General features: G+C 35.7%; 1 protein-coding gene across 1 annotated transcript in view; it reads left to right on the top strand.

The window, feature by feature from the left end:
- The window catches only part of KAT6A (lysine acetyltransferase 6A), a 95,772-nt gene that overhangs the window by 4,322 nt on the left and 70,289 nt on the right, over positions 1-21,161 (top strand). The gene's annotated exons all lie outside the window — the stretch shown is intronic.

Here is a 21,161-nt window from a genome sequence, read left to right as displayed (position 1 = left end):
ATTGACCTAGTGTCCTAGCTGTAATTTTATTTCAATTGCTCTGAATTGTAGTTCTGTGGAAAGTGGTAGTAATTTAAGTTGTTGTGCACCTTAGTATACAATAGTAAAATAATCTTCATTTTGCTTAAGACCATGGAGGCTGCTTCTAGGATGAGAAGATTGTAAAGTTAACATTGAATGTGTTTAAACAGATTTGCTCTAAATTTACTGTAGTGTATAACCCACCTATAGATTTTTGCTTAAATAGCAATTGAAAATTAACACTATTTTTCTTTGATGAAGTTTTTAGAGATCTGTTTTAGGGTTCAATTTTTTCTGTGAACTTGAAATAGAAACATTATCTTACTGTTATTACCCTTAAAATGATTCCAATAGAGAATCCCATTCATAAAATGGCTCTGTATTTTAAGCATTTAAGAGTGTGTTATCAAAAATTTTAAGGTGGACAAGTAACTAAAATGCTTTATTCTGTTGTTCAGTGCTGTAAAAACTCTTAATCTGTGAGAACTGCTTCTTGATCACATATGGCTTAAGTGAAATGAAATATAGCAATTGATTCCTACAACTGTTAATCAGATGATCCACAGGTTAACTGCAAGGAAACGGAATAATTTATAGTTTAGAATGAATTCACTGTCATATCTGTGAATTGGATATTATAAATTCTTGTTAGAACACCTGGGTGCTTGCTTTTATTATAAATTCCCTTGCTTGAATTAGCTATTTTAATTTTTAAAAATATTAACTATACATAAAGTGACAGTTGTGCATATTACTAAAAGGTAATCAATATAGTGCAATGTAGGCCAAATCAGAGCCCTATCAACTTAGGGCTTTATTCTCGAAAGAGACCTTGAGAACCATCTAACCTAACAATCCTTATTTTGCAGCTGAGCTGAGATCTTTGCATTAAAAAAAAAAATGTTTAATCCAGCAAAGATCTGCTGGTGTGCTATGGTTAGAAATGTCTCTTTGGTTATGTAACTTTAATATATAGTGTTGTTAACCAGTGTAACTAAATTTGGAGTATACATTTGAGAAAGTTGAATTTTGTTGAGCAGACTCTTATGTATGTGTTCTGGTCTTATTGGAAAATTGATTTCATGATAATATCTACAGAATTAGGATTGAAGAGATCTGTTTATATTTTTAAATGGAGTCTTATTTTCAATAGTGAATTCCCTGAGAGACTTTCCCCAAAGATATGAAAAGCTCACATTCAGAGTCATTAGAGTGAACTCTAACGTGAGGAATTATTCTTCCTTTGAACAGACGACAGTGTATGTCTTCCTTTTATTGTATTTTAACTACTTTCTCTCTCTTTTTAAAACTTTCCAGTGGATTCCTATGTGGAATCGATTGGCTTGCTGTTATGAACCTAGATATTTTTTAAAAATTTACCCAGTGTATTTTTGACAGTGATGGAGAAAGGAAAGTGTAGGCCAGAAGTAGTTTCGCTTTTAGGCATTAATTCCTCAAATAGTTATTATTGGGCACCCACTGTGTTCCAGGCACTCTGCTTAGAACTGAAATGGCTTGGAACTGAAATGGCTTGGAACTGAAATGATGTTATGTTCTGTGGAATGCAAATGTATCTATTGGTTTGGTCACTGTGGGTTGAGAGATGAAATTCAGGGACAATATGGAGTGATGAGCAAGTTCCTCTTTTTTCTATATCATTTCTAACTTTTTGTTTGTTTATTTTTTGCTATATTAACCTTTGGAAGGTATTGTAGACCTGCATCTTCGATTTTCAGCAACTGAGTGGTGTTTGCTCTTTTTGATAAGATCAGCTGGGTAGAAATATTTTTGAGAGTTTTTGTGAAGACACCTGAATTTAAGTGTGTTTTCACATTGATAATGAGGACACTGGGATACTGTGATTTTAAACTTTTATCCATGTTCTAAGGGAAATTTCTGAGCTAGCTTTAGGTTGTGGTAGTTAATAGTGGGTTTATTTAACTTAATGATGTATTTACTATGTGCCAGGTACTACTTTAAAGCTATACAAATATTAACTCAATCTTCATACAACTCAATGAGGTAGGTACTGTTATTTTGCAGATGAAGAAACTGAAGCGTAAAAGAGGTTCTGTAACTGTCCAAGTCAAAGATATTAGGAGACAGAGCTAGGAATTGAATTTGGGCAGTCTGGCTCCAGGTTCAGTGTAATAGCTATAGCTGCTGCCTCTTGGGAATTGTTATGTATAATGCTCATCACTGCACTCATATGCACAGTTGTGAATGTTTTTGGTGTTAACTTCATAGCACATTCTTTAATTGTGAAAGGCCATATTCCTCCCTCCCCCACCCCTTCATTGTTTGGGTCCCTTTTTTCTCTTCCCATCATAGAATAAGTTATAAAACTGACTTTGAACCAGTGATAAAAGTATAAGAAACCAAAATTATGAACAGTCTATTGTAGTTTTTATCCTATTAAAAAATAGCTTGTTTACATGATATTTTGTTTTACTTTTTTCTTAAAGAGAATTTCTAAGTTTGTTAATTTTTATTTCAGTCGTCGCTGAAGTTTTATCATTTGCAGTTTGGGATTGGTTGCATGGCTGTAATAGAATGCTTTCATTTGGGAATAATGTTGCTTTCCCTTGAATTTTGGGTATAGTGTGTAGCTGGCATAAATAGCAACTTCCTCCTTGTAAATTTTTTTTGAAATATAGATATTACTGTAAGATAATTTATTTCATTTATTCATTATTCATTCAGCAAACATTTAGGTGTCTACCATGAACAGTGCATATAGGATTTAGGTCCTGTTGGGGATTAAGGCAGACAGCATATAGACAGCATAGAGTCCAAATTATTTTATTACCGGAATTTGGCATGTTAAATTCATGGGATAAGTGTGTTTTTGACAGGAACTTAGATTTTTGATGTAGAGATGCTCATTAGAATGGAAATATGTTTTCAACTTATTGAGAGTTAAAAATGATAAAGTTTTGATTTAGCTACTTGGAAATAGCCTTTATGGTAAAATTGTTCACATTTTATATGTTACAGTAGTGGTATTATAAAATTGTTTACACATGTAAGCTTAATCTCAATTTCAGATATCTTGTTGCCATGATGCTTTATAGTAATTGTCCATGCTATTAAATTCGGACATGTTGACTGCTTGACAGAATGATTGTTCACTTAAAAAACAAAACAAAAGAAACAACCCCTATACCATCTGAAAGCAAAAGATGCTACAAAAAAATTGAGAAGAGATAAATTAGTAGCAAATAAGTGGAAAAAGTTCTCAATCTAAAGTATATATTTTATGCTCTCATAAAAGTTTTATGAGAGCATACACTTCCTTGTATACACTTTTTTTTTTTTTTTTAGCTGAGTGAACAGGCAGCTCAGTGGCAGCTCAGCGGCAGCTCAGCGGCAGCTCAGCGGCAGCTCAGCTCGGGCCGGGAATCGAACCGCTGTTGCTCGGAACTCATACTCTTGAGCGAGCTCTTAACCAACTGAGCCACTCGGCTGGCCTAAGCAAGTGTATTTTATAGAATGATTATTGGGATACTTTATTTTTTGGGGAAACTTTGAAATTACAAGTTTTTATTCTTAAGTTATAAAGGAAGCAATGCGGGATGATGCCAGCATATCAGTTTTTAAGTAAAGAAGGATTATTTTGGAGAAAGTTATCCTAACCATATGTAGTGGACCTCATTTTTCAAGTCATGGCAAGGACACAGTGACATGGATAATGTAGATTTTGTAATGTTATTGAGTTTACAACTGATTGATCTCAATAATTATATTTTTTATACATTTCTTACATCATTGTTTATACCAGTTTTTGGTAACTAAATGTTCTACACCCTGAGGAGAAGCTAGCTAGAAATAAAAACTTGTTACTAACAAGTCATTGAAGTACCGTATTTGCCGGCGTATAAGACGACTCGGCGTATAAGACGACCCCCTAACATTTCCACTCAAAATACAGAGTTTGTTATATGGTCGGCTGTGTGCGATTTTGCGAGTGTGGTAAAATCGCATAACAGCAAAATCGCATAACAGCCGAGCATACACCCAGCAGCGCTGCTGATGCCTGAACGGTATGTGGAATGAAGTGGGCGGGCATTGGGAGGCCACTATGCCCGGGGCAAGCACTATGGACAGTCTATCTAAAGTGTACCTGGCGTATAAGACGACCCCCCACTTGGAGGCATATTTTTCAGGGCCAAAAAATCGTCTGATACGCCGGCAAATACGGTAGATTAAATATAAATGTGATTTGGAATTGCCTTTGTCTTAGCAGATTTGTTCATTTTATAAAAAACAAAAATAAAAATTAAAAAATAACCCTGGCACAGATATGTTTGTAATGCAGTATTTGTTTAAATACAATCAACTGTACAGGTATTTTTTGGTCTTCTAGCTAGCCTATGAGCTCTGTGTGTTTTGGTAATTTTTAGTGCATAATACACCCTGAAAGAAAACTTGAGCTACTGAAGCAACCTTTGGTTTAGTCATTGCTAATCAAAACTTCTATACCCAAAATGTCTATGCATTCAATCTAGACATTTTTCTTACAGTTACTAGCACTTTACGCTTTCTTGGGGTAACTTCTAGTAAATTGATGAACTAAAAAGAAGAAATTAATGAAGACATCAGATACTACAAATTGCTTCAGGAATACAGATCAAGAGGACCTCACAATTTCACCTCTTTCTTTGTCCTGTATCAGTAGGCCAAGGGAATATAAGCAGTTGCTTATGGAAACCTATTAATAGCTAACATTTGTTAAGGGCTAACAATGTGTTGGGCATTGTTCTGAGTGCTTTAACATACTTTCTTATTGAAGTCCCAAAAGACCTTTACATGGTTAAGTTTTAATAGGCATAATATATTTATATAGTAGCTCTTTAATAACACAAATTTTCATTATTGCTTCTCATAAAACACCAAATGGAAAATGAATGTGTGCAAAAAACATTATCTTCTTTTCCTTTCTGCCTGTTTTTTATTTAGTTCATCCTGTCATGTGGGCCAGTACTTTTTTTACATTACATTTACTTTTAATACTATAAAAGTGAATAGATAACAGGAACTGTTTGATGAATCTGGAAAAATTTTTTTTTATCATTCCAGGATTCTTGAGGTTGTAAAAATCTCCTTGACAGTTTTTTTTCCTCTGACTAATAGACTAAAAAAATAGTCTATTTAGACTATTGGAGAAAGTATATTTTTTTACACTGACTTGGTTCTTAGCTGTGTGAAAAGACAATATGGGTGCCAAGTTTGCTGGTTAAAGTAGAATTAAAAATTTATTTCCAGTGAGCTGAGAAGCATTTATTAAAGTCACAATAATGAATACTTTCCGTGCTCTGATTTAAATTTTTTTAAAGAAACAAATGTTACATATAGGAATTAGTGAAAGCCTCATTCTGGTATAGTTGTTTACCAATTGGCTACTTAGGGGTGGAGTCAGTTCCCAAAGGATCTTCAACAAATGAATTAGACCAGTAGCGACTTCACTCTTCTGCTTTTTCCAGCTGGAGCAGGATTAGGACTCATTCAGTTGCAGCTGGTTCCCAGGAATATCTAAGGTTGTTTCTTTTGGTTTTTTCCTTTGACAGGAAAGTCATAGTTTCCAACAGGTGGCTTTCATCAGCACTGTACATAACTCTGTAAATTCAAGTTCAAAGAATTACTTTGCAACTTCATTAGGGAACAGGTGAAGAAACAGTTCATAGTATGGCATTACTTGGTTAAGGATTGAAATTAAGCATAGAGGATATAGTAGTGTAGCATTTAGATTTACAGAATGCCATTCTGGGTCAAAGTATTGGGTTGTTGGAAAAGTCATGACTCATTTTTGCAACGAAAAACAAAATATATCATGATTTCTGACAACCCAATAGTTTTTAACTGCCAGCAATTAAAAAAAAATAACTGCTAAGAAAAACTAAGAGTATGGTTTTGATTAAGGGTTGTTTTTATAGTTGGATTATATTATGTTTACCAAAGTATAGATACATTCTTAGAAAAAAATAATTGAATCTTCTTCATTTTGTAGAATTTTATAACAGTCTTGGATAACAATGATTCTAATCTTACTTCCCAAATAGAGAAACTGAAAGCCAAGGAAATTTAAGTATCTTGTTCAATGCCACACAGCAAGTTAATCACATGTGGGAGAAGTGGTCAGGCCCTTCTCTGTTCTATGCTTTTTTTCTTTGGGCTGTAGTACTGCTTTATAGTATTAGAGAGCAGTAAGTATAAACTAATATAGTTATAACTCTCTTCCTTAATGGAAACCATAGAATAAACCCTGGTCTAGAGAATTTTGGTGGTTTTTGTAAACCACAAGTATGTAAATATGGTTGTTTCGGTGTTTGAAGATAGCTGTAGACTCTAGAAAGTTGAAACAAGTTTTTTAAGGGAGGAGAGACTGCTTTCTTATTGCCCAAATTAGGAATTAGAAAGTTTTCTTATGTTTTTAGCTAAATATTAGAACATGCTAAGCTACCTTAATGCTGGTAGAAAAAGTACTCCTTGAATTTTGAAAAAAAAAAAAATGTCCACTTACAGGTAAGTGTGGTATTTCAGAAAGTCTATAATACAGATGACCTCTGAGTGACTTGGATAATTGGTTAGAATTAAAAATTTGAAGACTGAAAGAAAGGTACAAGCCTTTCTATTAATCAGTGAAGTAATTCTTATTAAAGGCAATGATTAGGATATACAGTCTATCACTCATTGTTGTGTATTCATAGTATCTTGGTTCTGGGTGATTTCTAATACTAGTAAACAAACCTTTAAGGGAAGGCAGCAGACAACAGATCATGTTTGTCATTTTTGGTCTTTATGACTTGAATAGTGCATCTCTGCGTTACTTTTACTGTGTCATAAAAATTAGCAAACATATTAGAATAGTGGCAAATAGCCGGCCAAGTGGCTCAGTTGGTTAAGAGCTCTCTCAAGAGTGCGAGCTATGAGCAACAGGGTCACCGGTTCAATTCCCGACCTGAGCTGAACTGCGGCTGAGCTGCCAACAGGTGGCAGGATGGCTCAGCTAGAAAAAATAAAAAATAAAATAGAATAGTGGCAAATAAAGGTTAAGATTGGGGAGAGTTATTTATAAAATAATGGAGTGGTTTTAAGATTATTGGTAAAACTTGTTAAGGAAAAAATGACTGATGTAGAAAGGAAATTTGGCAACTAAATTTAAAATCTTTGTATGTGTGAAAGAAGACAACTGATTCTTTTACCGTTTACCTTTTGTGCAGAAGAGGTGGATTCCATGTATGTGGGGTGTTATGCTTAACACTATATAGGCTGTTTTTTTCTAGAGAGCTGCTAAGTGTTGGTTTTGAATTCTTTCTGCTTTGAAGAGTGCAACTTTTTCTTTTTTCTTAGTCATTGGATTACAGTGAAGCATTTAACTCCTGAGTTTTCTAGAAACTGTAACAAAACTCTTGGAAACATTACATTTTTGTATGTGTATGTTGAGTGTGATGCTGTGCTTTAATGTTTTCCCAATTTATCTATTCAGGACATCTTTAAATATCTGACTTAGTAAACAGTTTAGACCCCCTTTCCTGCTTTAGTTATTTCCTTTGCTAGACAGATTTTCTTTAATTTTATAACAGAAATCTAAAGCCTTATTCTTTCTAAAGGAGTGGTTCTTGACACTAAATCCACTGCCATGTCTCACTTTGTAGAGAAAATAGAATCTATCCGGCCATATGAGCTCATTCAACATACTATACTCCCCTCTCACGCTAACCTAAATACATCTGTACTTAATGTTACCCCCTTTGCTACCTTTTCAGAGGACATAAAGAAATGTCTTGTCCAGAGCTAATTTCTCCATTTATGTGCAGAATCCTGTTCTTTCCTGTCTTAACGGCCTTGTTCCATCAATAATAATGTTCCTAGTCTTTTCACTCTGCCCCTTAGCATGGTCAGTCTCTCCCATCAGATTAGAATAAAAACAAACAAAAAAACACGGCTTCAGAGACCTCTCTCCATCTACACTCTGCCTGTTTCCTCCCTTCATCTTGAAACTTCTTGAAAAAAAAGCCTGTATTCATTCTAGATTTGTTGCAATCTGGCCTTTGGCCCTAGAATACCATTTGAAACAGCTCCTGTGGACAGTTTTCGGTCTTGATCATACTTGACCTCTCAGCAGCAGTTAGCACTTGTTGACTGTTCTCTCTCACTTGACCTCTGGGATAATTCTTTCCTAGGTGTTTTCTTCCGCTTCTATCTTTCTGGTAATTCATTTTCAGTTTACTGGCTTTTTATCTTCTGCCTTTTTTTTATCTTACATGTTGGGTTCCTTAAGGTTCTGATCTTTGCCCACTTCTTACTGTTTCAGTCTTCCTGAGTTAACTCTACACTTACTTCCTCTCTACTAAATTCATATCGTAATCCTTAATATCTTTTGTACTCTGGACTTGTCTGTCACACTGTGTGGTGCCTTATCTCAGTCAGTTCAAATTCCTGATGACCCAGATGGAATTTATCACCCTTGCTCTTCTGATTTCTTACTGTGGTGGGAGGCATTGCCATTGACTCTGATTACTTAAAACATAAACTTTGGTGCCATCTTCTACACCTCATTTGCGCCTTTTTTGGTTCAGTTCTAGTCCATCCCCAATCTTTTCTCCTCTACTTCTTTAACATCTCTTTTGATTAACCTCTTCTCCATTCCAGCTGTTACTCTCTTAGTGCAGGTTCTTGTCATTTGTCTCCTGATTTACCTTAGTAGCTTCCTCATTGTTTTTCCTTTCTCTAGCATCATCTCCCTCCAGTCCATATTATGCCAGAATGATCTTACTAAGAAGTGATTAAGAACACAGGCTCCAGAACCAGACCACCTGGGTTTGCATCTCATGTTGGTACTACTTGCTTTATGACCTTGGGTAACTTTTTAAATCTTGCTTTGTCATATTTCTTTCTATAAAATGGGGATAATACAGTGCCTATCTCATAATGAAGTTGTGAAGATTTAATGAGTTAATATACATCACTGTTGACTAATAGAGCTTTGTGCAATGGTGGAATGTTCTAGATCTGTGCTCAGTACAGTAGCCAGTTCTTGAAATATGGCTTGTTGACTGAAGAACTGAAGTTTTTATTTTATTAGAATTTAATTGACATAGCTACATATGGCTAGTAACTACTGCACAGTACAGAATATATGAAGTCCAGTGTCCTGTAAATGTTAGCTGTTATTACAGTCTTTCTAAAGTTACACTTACTCCTCCTCTTAAAATCCTTCAGTGCCAAATTCCATGGCATAGTATATGTGATTTTTAACATGCTTCTTTGCCCCCTGCGTTGCTCCAAACTTTCTTCCTGCTACTTTATCATATGTTCTCTGTGTTCCATTATACCAGTGGTTCTCAAAGTGTTGTCCTAGGACTAGAAGTAGGAGTATTGTCACCTGAATAAACTTGTTTGAAATGCAGATTCTTGGGCCATATTCCTGGCCTAATGAATTACAAACTGGGGGTGGGGTCCAGCAATTTGTAAGTGAATAAGCCCTCCACGGGAATCTGATGCATGCTAAGGTTTGAGAACCACTGCAGGATCCAACTGCTTGCAGTTTCTCAGATCCACCTTGTTATCTCTTGCTCCTACCTCTCATTGGAATAATCATCCTTTCTGTCTTCTTTACCGATTAGCTCTTATTTAACCTTGCAGACTTAGCTTAGGCATGCATGTCCTCTTTCTGTTTCTTCCTTGCCTGCCTTTCACCCATCCTGCTTTTAGGCTGACTTAGCTCTCTTCATACCCCTAATATCTTGTACATACCTCCCTCATAGCCCCATGTTACATTGTATTGTTGCCTTAGTCTGTCTCTCCCACTAGACATAAGTGAACTTAGGATCTTGCTTTTCATCTTTGTATCCCTGTCTATCTAGTACAATGCCTGGTATGCTCAACAGGCATTTATGGAACATCTTCCAGGTACCAGCACAGTGATTATGTTGTGAGTGTAGGAGCTACAATCCCTGTAATTAATACAGTGAATGATACGTGCTCCAATGGGAAAAAGCAGAGTGCTGTGGAAGCATGGGGTGGGGGAAGTTAGGGAAGTCTCCTCAGAGGAAGTCACATGTGAGAGGTTAGTGAGGTGGGGAAGCACATGGGTGGGGTGGGAAAGAGAGTGGTTCCTGCAAAGGGAACAGCATGTACAAAGGCCTGGAAGGAAAACATTGTAGACCCGTAATAAATGTTTAGTTGAATATGAATAAAAAAACAAATCGCATGTCTAACTCTTAGATCTTTGTTTTGAAGTCACTACTCTCCCCAGCAAACGTTTGTTAGCATTTTATATGGGTAAGGTGTGAGGGTAACCTACCAGCCAGCAGGATACATTTATCTTTTTGTTTTTTTGTCTTTTAATGGTAGAAGAAAAGGTTTGTTTTATCTGAAGAATTATTCTACAGTTTAAGTCACATCCGTGGTGGCAGAGGTAAACACATTGCTCTGATTGCATAAAAATAGGCCAGGATTTTAAATAAACAACTTCAAACTCAGCACTGACTGAAGCATATCATTAAGGCTGCCAGGTGGCCAGCATGACAACCACGACTGTCACTTGTGCAGCCCCACTCTGTGTTGGCCCTCCTTGCCCTTTTGCTGCCATCGTAGGCTTTCTGTTGCTTTCATTTAACCGTCTTGTGTAGAGAGTTGAAGGCCTTGGTAAGTGTGCTGTGTAAGCTCCAACTTTTAATTGCTGTCGTAGTATCTGCTTTTGTCTGTCTGGGAGTTTATATGTGTAATTTTCAGTAAAAAATTACCTTTTACACTCTTTGAATGCTTTTCAAGTGGGTTGGCTCCATCATCTATCTTTGAAAGAATGATAAAACTACACATCTTTATTTCTGATTACTTAAACTAATCAGAGAACTCTTAACTTCAGCCAAGAAAGCTAGAGAAGGAAAAGGGGAAACTGTTTTTTCCTCCAAAACTTCATATGGTGGTAATAACATGTTTCTGAAGTGTCTCACAGATTATAAAGAGTTCTGCTTTCTTGTATATTTTCTTTTATATAACATTTTTGTAGTAGGGTAGGCAATCCAGGTGCTGTGATAGCCAGGTTTTACTTATGTAGGATTATATGGTTAGTTAAGGGAATAAATGAAACTAGAGCCCAGGTTCCTTTCAAGCCCAGTACACTCCTTCAGCCACATCAGGCTGCCTCTTGTTTGTGAAAATGACAAGCATTAAAAAAAAGTAGGTACTCCTTTAGCATTTATTACATATATCTGTTAAAGCATTTATCAAGTCATATGTGTTATTAATCTTTGTATCCTGGTATTTTGTAAGATGCTCAACAAATGTCTTGAAACTGTCAGGTTTAAACTGGAAAGGGGTGTGATAGAAATTAGTTTTTTTTTTTTTTAAGTGTTAACTCTCTTAATACACTTAGAAGCAAACTGTTTATCTTCTCAACATTTATAGTTTATGGATTAAGAGAGTTTCAGATGTTTTCTGCAAATGTTTGGTAACTCATCTGAAAAGCACCACTTCTACTTCCTTCAGGGTAATACTGGTTCTCTACTAACCATGTAGTATTTTTTTAAAGTTTAAGAAATTGTGTTTTCCCAATAGATAATACATTTGTTAGTACGTGATATTTTTTTAAAAGTACAAAAGAGTATTCCATGAACAATATTCTTATTTCCTTGCTAACCAGTTTCCCTCCTGGGAGGCAGCCAATGAATTTTGTTTTCTACCTTCCAAAGAGATTCTTTGTGTATACAAGCAATCACTTCATATATTCATTTTTTTTGTGGGGTTTTTTTCTTCAGTTGATAATATATGTTATAACACTTCTGTACTTTATTTTATTTTCTCCTCATGTAACAATATATCTTAAATTGTGTACTATATCAGTTTATAAGACTTGGTGGTATTCCCTTGTATGGGTGTACTATAGTGTATAAAACCAATCCCTTGCTGATGGACATTTATTTCCAGTTTTCTGTGATTACAAACAGTACCAATTGAATAACCTCCTTTGTACATTATTTCACTTTTAAGTTCCTAGAAGTGGAATAATTGAGTCAAAGAATGTCTTTGTAATTTTGATATTTCTTAATTTCCCTCCGTAGAGATTCACCATCGAGTATATGAGAGTACTTGTTTCCCTACACCCTTGGCAACACAATGTTATCAAACCTTTTGATCTTTGGCAGTCTGATAAATGAAAAATCATTATTCATTTTTAATCCCAGGTTTTTTTACTCACTGGAGTTTGCCCTTTCAACCTAGTGACCAGAGACAACCTCTAATCTGTATTTCTACAGATACGCTGTCTTAAACTGACTACTTAAAAACATACACTTGTTAGAGGTAATCATCAATTTGTTGAGTTTTTTAAAACTATTATGTTGCTTTAAGAAATATCTAGGTCTTTTTGCTGAGTCTTGTAAGTATTGGTCTATATGATAGGTTCTGTCCTGCAGAATGAGTACTTCCTCCCCACACCCTCCACCAAATCAAAATCTTAGCCTGTTGCTTTTCTTATGGCAAGGAAACCCTATTTAATAGATCTTTTGTGTGTGTGTGTGTGTGTGTGTGTGTGTGTGTGTGTGTGTTTTAAGCTGAGCCATCCTGCTACCTGTTGGCGGCTCAGCGGCTGCTCAGCTCGGGCCGGGAATCGAACCGCTGTTGCCTCAGAGCTCAAACTCTTGAGCGAGCTCTTAACCAACTGAGCCACTCGGCCGGCCCCAAATAGATCATTTAGTATGTCCTTGTTTGTCAGTCTTTTTAAGTGCATGTTATATACTACTTGTATTTGAAAACCTATATAGTTTTGAATAAATATTATATGCTAGGTATTATATTTAGGTTACAACAACCCTATAAGGAGGTTGTATATTTTATAGATGAAACAAAGGCTCGTAGAGGTTAAGTGATTTGCCCAAGTTTCTATAGCTAAAGTATATGAGCTAGAATATAGATGCTAGTGGAATGGTCAAAAGGAAAAAAACACTGTGAATTCAGAGTTGACTGAAGAATTACTCCCTGAATTATTACAACACTAGTTCTGATTAGTTTACCCTCCATGAGCTTTAGCTTCCATTTTTTGTAAAAGGAGGCTAGTAATCATACCTGTCACCAGATTCATCAAACACCTACCTTTTAAAGATTGTTTTTAGACTGAGCAGGTCATAGTTCCAATGGTTTTTTTAGCCTTTGTTTTTAAAACTAAAAGCAGGAAGTAGTGCTGACTTCTCTTTTGTCTAGTAAAAAAAACCAAAACAAATCAATTTATTAACCCATAAAATACTGTCATTATATTCTGAAGACTATTTGAAGTTTTCATAAACACATCAGTTTTCACTGGACATAGAAACAGACATCTAGTATTTCGTATACTCAGTAATCCATCTAATTTAGGATGGATGTTCTCTGGTCATATTCCTTTGGACTAGGCAAAATATTTGAACAATCCCCCACTTGGCCCTATGTTTTAGTAACAATGTCTCTCCTCCCCCAATAAAAGACAAAAGAAACAAAGTACCCCCTTTGTTAAAATTGTCAAGCTAGATCTTCATTTTGTATCTTGAAGCTCAAGGTTAGGGTAAGGATGAAACCTTGGAATTGTTTTTCCCTGTGCAAAATGACCTGGCCCATATTAGGAATCAAACTAATGACTAGTACAATTAAGCACGGTGTTATATAGCACTGCTTTTCAAATATTCATCTGGGGATGTTGTTAAAATGTAGTTTTAGGTCTTCGATGAGGCCTGAGAGTTTGCATTTCCAATGAGTTCCCAAGTATTACACTGTTGCACACAACACACTTTGAACAGCAGTCTGTATAGGATTGAATCTCCTTTACTCTTGACCTATTGTCTTAAATCATGCTTATTTTCAGAGATTCATTCAGCAGATTTCCACTGAATGTCTGTGTCCCAGGCACTATGCTAGGTATTAGGATTATAACAGGGATGCTAGATAGATACCCTACTCTCAGTCAAGTGGGGAAGCCAAGGAAATTATAAACAATAAAGTATATTAAATGTGATAGGTGAGTCCAGGGAGCTCTGAGAATCTAAGTATGAAAACTGCTTTTTAAAAACGTTTGTGAAGATACTGAAACTACTTTGTCTGATTTGTTGACATCTATGTTCCCAATAATTATACAGTAGAGCTTTGATTGAATTGTTAGTCTAAAACAGATGTTGGCAAACTTTTTCTGTAAAGGGCCAGATGGTAAGTATTTTAGGCTTTGTGGGCCATATAATCTCTGATATAACCCCTCTTCTCTGCTCAAAGCTGCCACAGGCAATATGTAAACGAATGAGTATATGTTCCAGTAATACTTTAATTATAAAACAGGTGGTGGGCTGGATTTGGTTTGAAGACCATAGTTTGCCCAGCCCTGCTCTAGACTGTCAATTATTATACTCAGTTGTAAATATGTTGAAAATAGTACAAAATAAAGTAAGGAATGATTTATTTTAAAAATTAACCTCTATAACATCACTAATTTATTTGCATTCACATATTCTGTCTTGGAACATGAGTTGTTTTATTGGGTTCTCGGGAAAGTCATGACGTATTTTTCTATGTTTTTCAGTGCACAAATGCGTCATGACTTTCCTGACGACCCAATATATATCTAGGGATACCCCTGAGAGTATGTTATGCATATGGCTGTCATTTGTCATGTGAATCACTGGGGAAAAAAAAGAGTAAAGGGCTACTGCTGTAGAAATCAGTACCCTTAAAGGGCAGCACAAACGCCTATTTTCCCCTTTTATTATTTGGGGAAAGAAGCCTTATCAGGTAGTAGGGGTCAGGGAATCTCAGCATAGCTATTTAATGAAGCATTTATGTAAATTACTTTTCTGGTCAATATTGAAAAGTAATGTAGTTCCTGGACCAGAAGAGAGTGGACATCCTTGGATTCTCAAGTCAATTACGCTACAATCATTTAGGGTAGCAAATAGAATTTGGGCTTTGGAGTTTGCTTTCTGGTTTTACCACTTAACTAATTGTATGGCCTTTGGCAAAGTATTTAGTCTCTTTGCCCCTCAGTTTCTTCTTGGGGTCATGATGCTGCACACAATTTTGGAGATGATAAACACTGTGTTTTGATAGCACGTAATATGGCACTGGTAAATAGTAAGCCCTCAGTAGATGTTACTTTCCCTCCCTTCTGACCTGCCTGCAGAGTAGTTTATTATGTACTGAGGAAAATTAAGAAAAAAATGCTCCTGGTACATAAGAATCTTGAAATTTTCTTGGAGATAAAAAAAGTAAAAAGAAGAGCACTTTCAAAATAACATGCAAACAAATGTAAAGCCTCTCAGTAAAGAGGTGAGAGATATTTGAGTGTAGAACCAAAAGTTTTAGGAATTCTTTCAATTTAAACCCTTATTTTTACATATGAAAAGAGATTAAATGACTTTCCCTCCATGTCTATATTCTGTCTTTATAGATATATGAAAAAGAGACTCTAACATTCATTGATTAACCAGATGTTACTGGTCCTTGGTTAGGAATTTAGCTTGGTCCTAAGCTAAATTCGTCTTGTTTCAGTTTTCAGTACCTAATAGCTTGCTCTGCCTATTTTGAACACTTGGTAAATGTTGACTCAATTTTCTGACCTTAGTGTAGATGGAGAGTAACTGTAGTCCTGACTGTAAATTAAATAATTTTGACTTTTTCAGTATTGCCACTAGGAACAATTTTCTATGATGTTTTTGTATCTCTTCAGTAAACTAACTTGGATTTTTTTGCAGAGCTTAGAATGTATAATACTGTCAGTCTCTTTTACCTGCATTAGTAGAAGGGAAAGGTGATATGAATGCTTACAAGGAAAAATAAAATACAATTGCTATTCAGCAGCTTTAGTCGTACCTCCTATATTTGCCTCCCATTGCTCTAGTTCAGTTTTTTTCTTTGTTGGGTTACTACAGTTGTCTTTTAGCTGGTTTCATTTCATTCATTCAGTAAATGTTTAATGATATTTGACATATGGTAGGTATTGTTCTAAGTGCTGGGGATTGAGCAGTGAACCAAACGGATAAAAATCCCTGCCCTCATGGAGCTTACGTTAGCTAAAGCCCGTTCCAGTCTAGGCTTTTGGAGCTCACCTGAATACTTTTGTCTGATTACTTTCTCTGAAATATCATGTTCTCCCCTTGTTTAGAATCCTCAAGTCTAGTGGATTTCTGTTGCGTTTTGGATCAAGTTCAGGCTCTTAGCCTTTGTGCACCCTTATCTGTTGCCACACTCTTTTTAACAGTGTCTTCCAACATATTGCAGTTCCTTGTAGTTAACCACACTCTGTTGTGTTTCAGTTTTTGTATGTATGTATCTTTGCTTGGAATGTCATTTTTTTTTTTTTTAGATGTTTCTCCAAGCAAAAACAAAAATAGCCAATACTCATCTTTTAGGCCTCCTTGACCTACCCACTACCGTTACTGGCTTTTGGTGATATGCCTTTCTTTTTTTATGAACAGACAAACATATTCTCATGATAATGGTAGGCATGCTGATACTATGACATTTTTCTCCCTGTATTGTGATACTCTGTCTGCCTGTTCTACTGGAATTAAAGGCAAGGGCTGATTTTTATTTATTTATTTCTCAGTGTCTCTCGGGACCTGGCTCATAGTTTTAATTATTCATTGAACAAATGAATGAATTGCCTAAACTTCTATTATTTTAGCACTATCAAGCTGACTGGAGAATGTTGAGGGATCATTCAGTATACCTTTGAATTTATGGAGTGCTTACTGTGTGCCAGATAATAGATATAAATAGAAAACCTGTCCTCAGGTGAGTCAACAGTAAGGCTGACAACTTCGTTATTGTCACAGCAGACTATCCTTTGTATTTTACACACACACACACACACACACACACACTAATAAGTAGTCTCTATCAAGTATCCAAACAGTGCTGACTGTATCTTCTTAATGAAGTAGTGTTTTAAATTAGTGAAGAGAGACTGATAAAAATTGGGGGATCCACAAACCATTTTAGGATCAGATGAGGAAGGAATATGAGTTCTGGTTTGTCCACAGAAAACTTTTTTGGCACCTTCTGGTAATATCAAGAAAGTGTCAGCATCCAAACTTGCAGAATGGGGTTAATAGCTTGGAAGAAATAGAGTGAAATAGTCTCTAAGCATTAACACATCATTGACACCCTGGGTGGTTCAAAGAATGATACTCTAAAAACAAACAAACAACAAAATGAGCACTGACAACTCTGAATAGAAAAGTGATTCAGAGAGGAACTCTGAATTGAAAAGGGTTTAAGGATACTTAATTAATTTTGCTTACTTTTTTTTTGTATGCACAAGATTGATATGTGATAAAAATATGTCTAAGAGCATTTTCAATAAGCTTACACTAAAAATTTAAGTAATAAAACACTTTGGCAAAAGAAAAAAATGGATGAATCCAATGAAGTATTTGCAATGCTAATATTTTTTGCACACCCCAGAGAGAGTCATCTGGGTAGTTTAGTAACATACAAAATATATTTTAAACAACTGTATTTGCTATTAGATTGTTGTATTTATTATTTTTTAAAATGTGAAGGCTTGTAAATGTTCTCTTTCCCCAATTAAGAATAAAGTCTTGAGTTCCAGTCAAAATGGCAGAGTAGGTAAATGTGCTCGCCACCTCCCAGGGCCACATCAAAATTACAACTAAATTATAGAACAACCACCCTTGAGAACCACCTGAAGACTAGCTGAACAGAACTCCTATAAGGATATAAGGAAGAAGCCACGTCGAGACTGATAAAAAAAATAATTAAAAAGAAAGAATGAAGTCTTGACTTTTAAATGCTACCTTTGGAGAAAAATGTCTTCTGTTTCCCCCACCCTCCACCTTTACAGTAGAGCTATCTACGTGTGTAGTATCTTTTATTTCACCAACATCCCTCTTTTTTAAAGTAGTAGATTAGTAGTAAATCATTGCAGTTCTCTTTGACTTTTATTTTATGGGTATTATACTTTGACTTTGTATTTGTAGCCATTAATCTCTCAATCTATTGTTTTATGTTTATGGAGATGTTAGAAGTGTTAAAAGTGTTTTTTGTGTTCATGCTGGTATTTTCAATTCAAGGATATGCATATGTAAATCTACCATTTTGAAAAGAATTGTTAAAATATACAGTGTATATGTATTTGTTATAAAGAAAAGCTTTAGTTAATCCTTGAATAATGAGCCTTGATGTTAATTTTTATTGCTCACTTTTAATACTAATTTTAAAACAATAAGTAGAAGAGAGCTGTATTTCCCAAATTGCTTGCTTGGTATACCAGTTCCTGAATATGTGTTCAGAGAACCAAGGAATTGTGTCACAATCAAGTTTAGGAAACTGCATATTTATAGTTCATATAAACATATTAAGGGGATTGTGGACTCCTCACCTCTACACCTCTTTTATTTTGCTAACTGAACTTATTTGTTTAAGGGAAGATAACCTCCTTTCTCCCACCTCTTACCCTTCTTAAAACCTGTTTAGGAAGCACTGCTATTATGCTTTTTCTGGGGCTCTAATCTTCCAGAACTTAACCTTTTGGTTATTAATGGTAATTAGAGTCTTTGTGCTTGTCTGCATTTGCAGTAAAATATCTGTGGGAGTTATTTAAAGGGGGAAAAAAATAACCAGTGTATTTCAATTGGAAAATCTTATCTCTAGGATTTGTGTATATTCATGAGCAAACTTTGCTATCTTGATTCCTATATGAATATCACTTATTGGCTGTTTGGATTATTGGAATAGGAATAGATAAATTGATGTTTGACTCAATTGTTCATGGCATTGAAAGGGACGAAAAGATGTTTAAAACGAAGTTATGATTAACTAAAAATGCTTTTTAAAGAAAAACATTCAAATAAAGAAACATACCCTTGAATATACATGTTTAGCTCAGTCTTTTTTATTACCCATTTCTCTGCTGAGAGGATAGGAAGATATATATTCCAGGAGTTGAGCTGTATCTATAAAATCATATAGGAAGTTGTATATTGGCATGGACTTTTTAGATCTATTAATTTTGTAAGCACCTTGAAGATTAAGTGTTCATCGTTTTATTGCTCATGGGCAAATACTGTCTTATGGATGACAGTAATTTGTATCTGAATTTAAGGCAAGAGGGCTTTGTATTCAATTACAGAATGCCTCCTATGTGTCTTGACATTGTTAATCACCCAGGATTGGCCATTAAATGCTATTGTGGTATCTGGAAAGTTGTTTATTAGAATTGCCTCCTGATTCATCTGCTCTCCTTGCTTCCTAGCTCTGCTTTCCCTCAGCTCACGGGCTGAAGGGATCTGGCTAAGGATTGCAGTCCTGCTTACTGTAGCACAGGGCTGCTAGTTTAAGAGTCAGGATTCTCTTCAGTACAGAAGGGACACAAAGCCAAGACCCTACCTCACTGGGCAAATTATTTGTGGGTTTTGATTTGTTGGTGATGATGACATTGGTGGAGCACCTCTAACTTTGATTTGACATTCTAGCTTACAGTATTATTCTCCTCATTGTCTTAATGTTTCCTCTCTCACAGTGGTTAAACCATTTGAAACAGTCTCTTGAGGCTTAAGGATGAAGAGTAGTTGAGGAATTGTGTACAATGATTCCTCAACTAATTAAAGAGTTCTGAGCCTATAATCTAGCATAATTTAATTTAACCTAATCCTGAACCTGTAACTAAAGTTAACCACTGCATGCACCAAAGTATGTTACTGGGTCACACACTGTTGCAGCTTCTGCTTCAGTTTCTATCTCCCTTATATAAGAGGTTGCTCATCCTAATCGAGTAACATCTCTGTATTTCTTTTTTTATTTATATGTATAGATTTACTAATCTATTCTCCCTGCCCCACTTTATCCTTTTCTTTTTTCTTTCTTTGCTTTTCTTTTGTCTTCCCATCTGTCCTTGACTTATTGCTGTGATTTCTACTCCCCCCCCCCAAAAAAAACCCCAACAAAACAAAATTGACCATGGTATGGAAAAAAATCCATGCTATGGATTGCAGGTATATTTGTTGATTTACTTTTATATATTTTAAAAAACTGGTAGCTTGAGACTTTTCTGTGTGTGTGTTTCAAGAAAGATCGTAGCCCCTAAATATCAAGCCAAAGATGTGGTTCTTTCTACTGGTATATTGCCTTCAGTTGATTTTTCTGTAGGATTTGGCCCTGGATAGCTGTAGCGTGGGTATAGGGGATTATGAATAGCCTGTAAGAGCTAATTACAGAATTGTGGTCCAGAAATCGTTTTGCTTTATACTGTACATGGGGTAGTTTGGTAGGAAACCTAACTATAGCCAAGAGACTATAATAGCATCACATCTCTTTTTCTCACATATCACATGTAGTCAAGTAGCAAATCCTCATGGCTCTGCCCTTAGAGCAGGGATTGGCAATTACAGTCCCCAACCAAACCTGGCCCCCACCTCTTCAGCCTATGAGTTAAGAATGCTTTTTACAATTTTTTAAATGGTTGAAAAAAAAAATCAAAAGAATAGTATTGCGTACATGTGAAAATTATGTTTTTCGAATTTCAGTGTCGTATAAAGTTTTATTGGAGCACAGCTGCACTTGTTCCTGTCTTCTTTCATGCTTACAGCAGAGTTGAGTAGCTGCAACTGAGGCTTTATGGCCTACGAAGTCTAAAATATTTACCACTAGACCCTTACAGTAAAAGTTTGCCAAACCCTGCTCTAGAGTAAACGCAGAATCCATTCACTTCTCACTTACTCTGCTGCTATTATCTGGTTCAAACTTCTGCCTAGACCGTTGCTATTGCCTCCTAATTATCTCCTTGCTTTTGTCCTTTCCTTCCCACATGCATGCAATTCCTGGTTTTACTTCCTACTATTCTCCCCTCCCAACTGAACACCAGCCACACTGACTTTCTGGTTCCTCAGTACATCCTTGCCTCAGGGCATTTTGCATATGCTGTTCCCTTTTTCTCCCCAGATAGTATCTTTTGAGTACCTGCTATGTACCAGGTACTGTCCTCAACTCCTGGGATATATCTGTGAGCAAAACCTAAAATTTCACACTATATGTAGCTCACACCTTTGTGTGTGTAGACAGTAAAAAAAATTAGCAAACATAAAAAATAAAAGATAGGTAGTATGTTACAAGATACGTACATTGGAAAATACAGAGCATGCTATGAGAGGCCTGGATAAAAA

The sequence above is a fragment of the Hipposideros armiger genome, unplaced genomic scaffold, assembly GCF_001890085.2.
Source record: "Hipposideros armiger isolate ML-2016 unplaced genomic scaffold, ASM189008v1 scaffold_131, whole genome shotgun sequence".
NCBI classification, from domain to species: Eukaryota; Metazoa; Chordata; class Mammalia; order Chiroptera; family Hipposideridae; genus Hipposideros; species Hipposideros armiger.
This window is presented reverse-complemented; position numbering and strand designations above follow the sequence as displayed.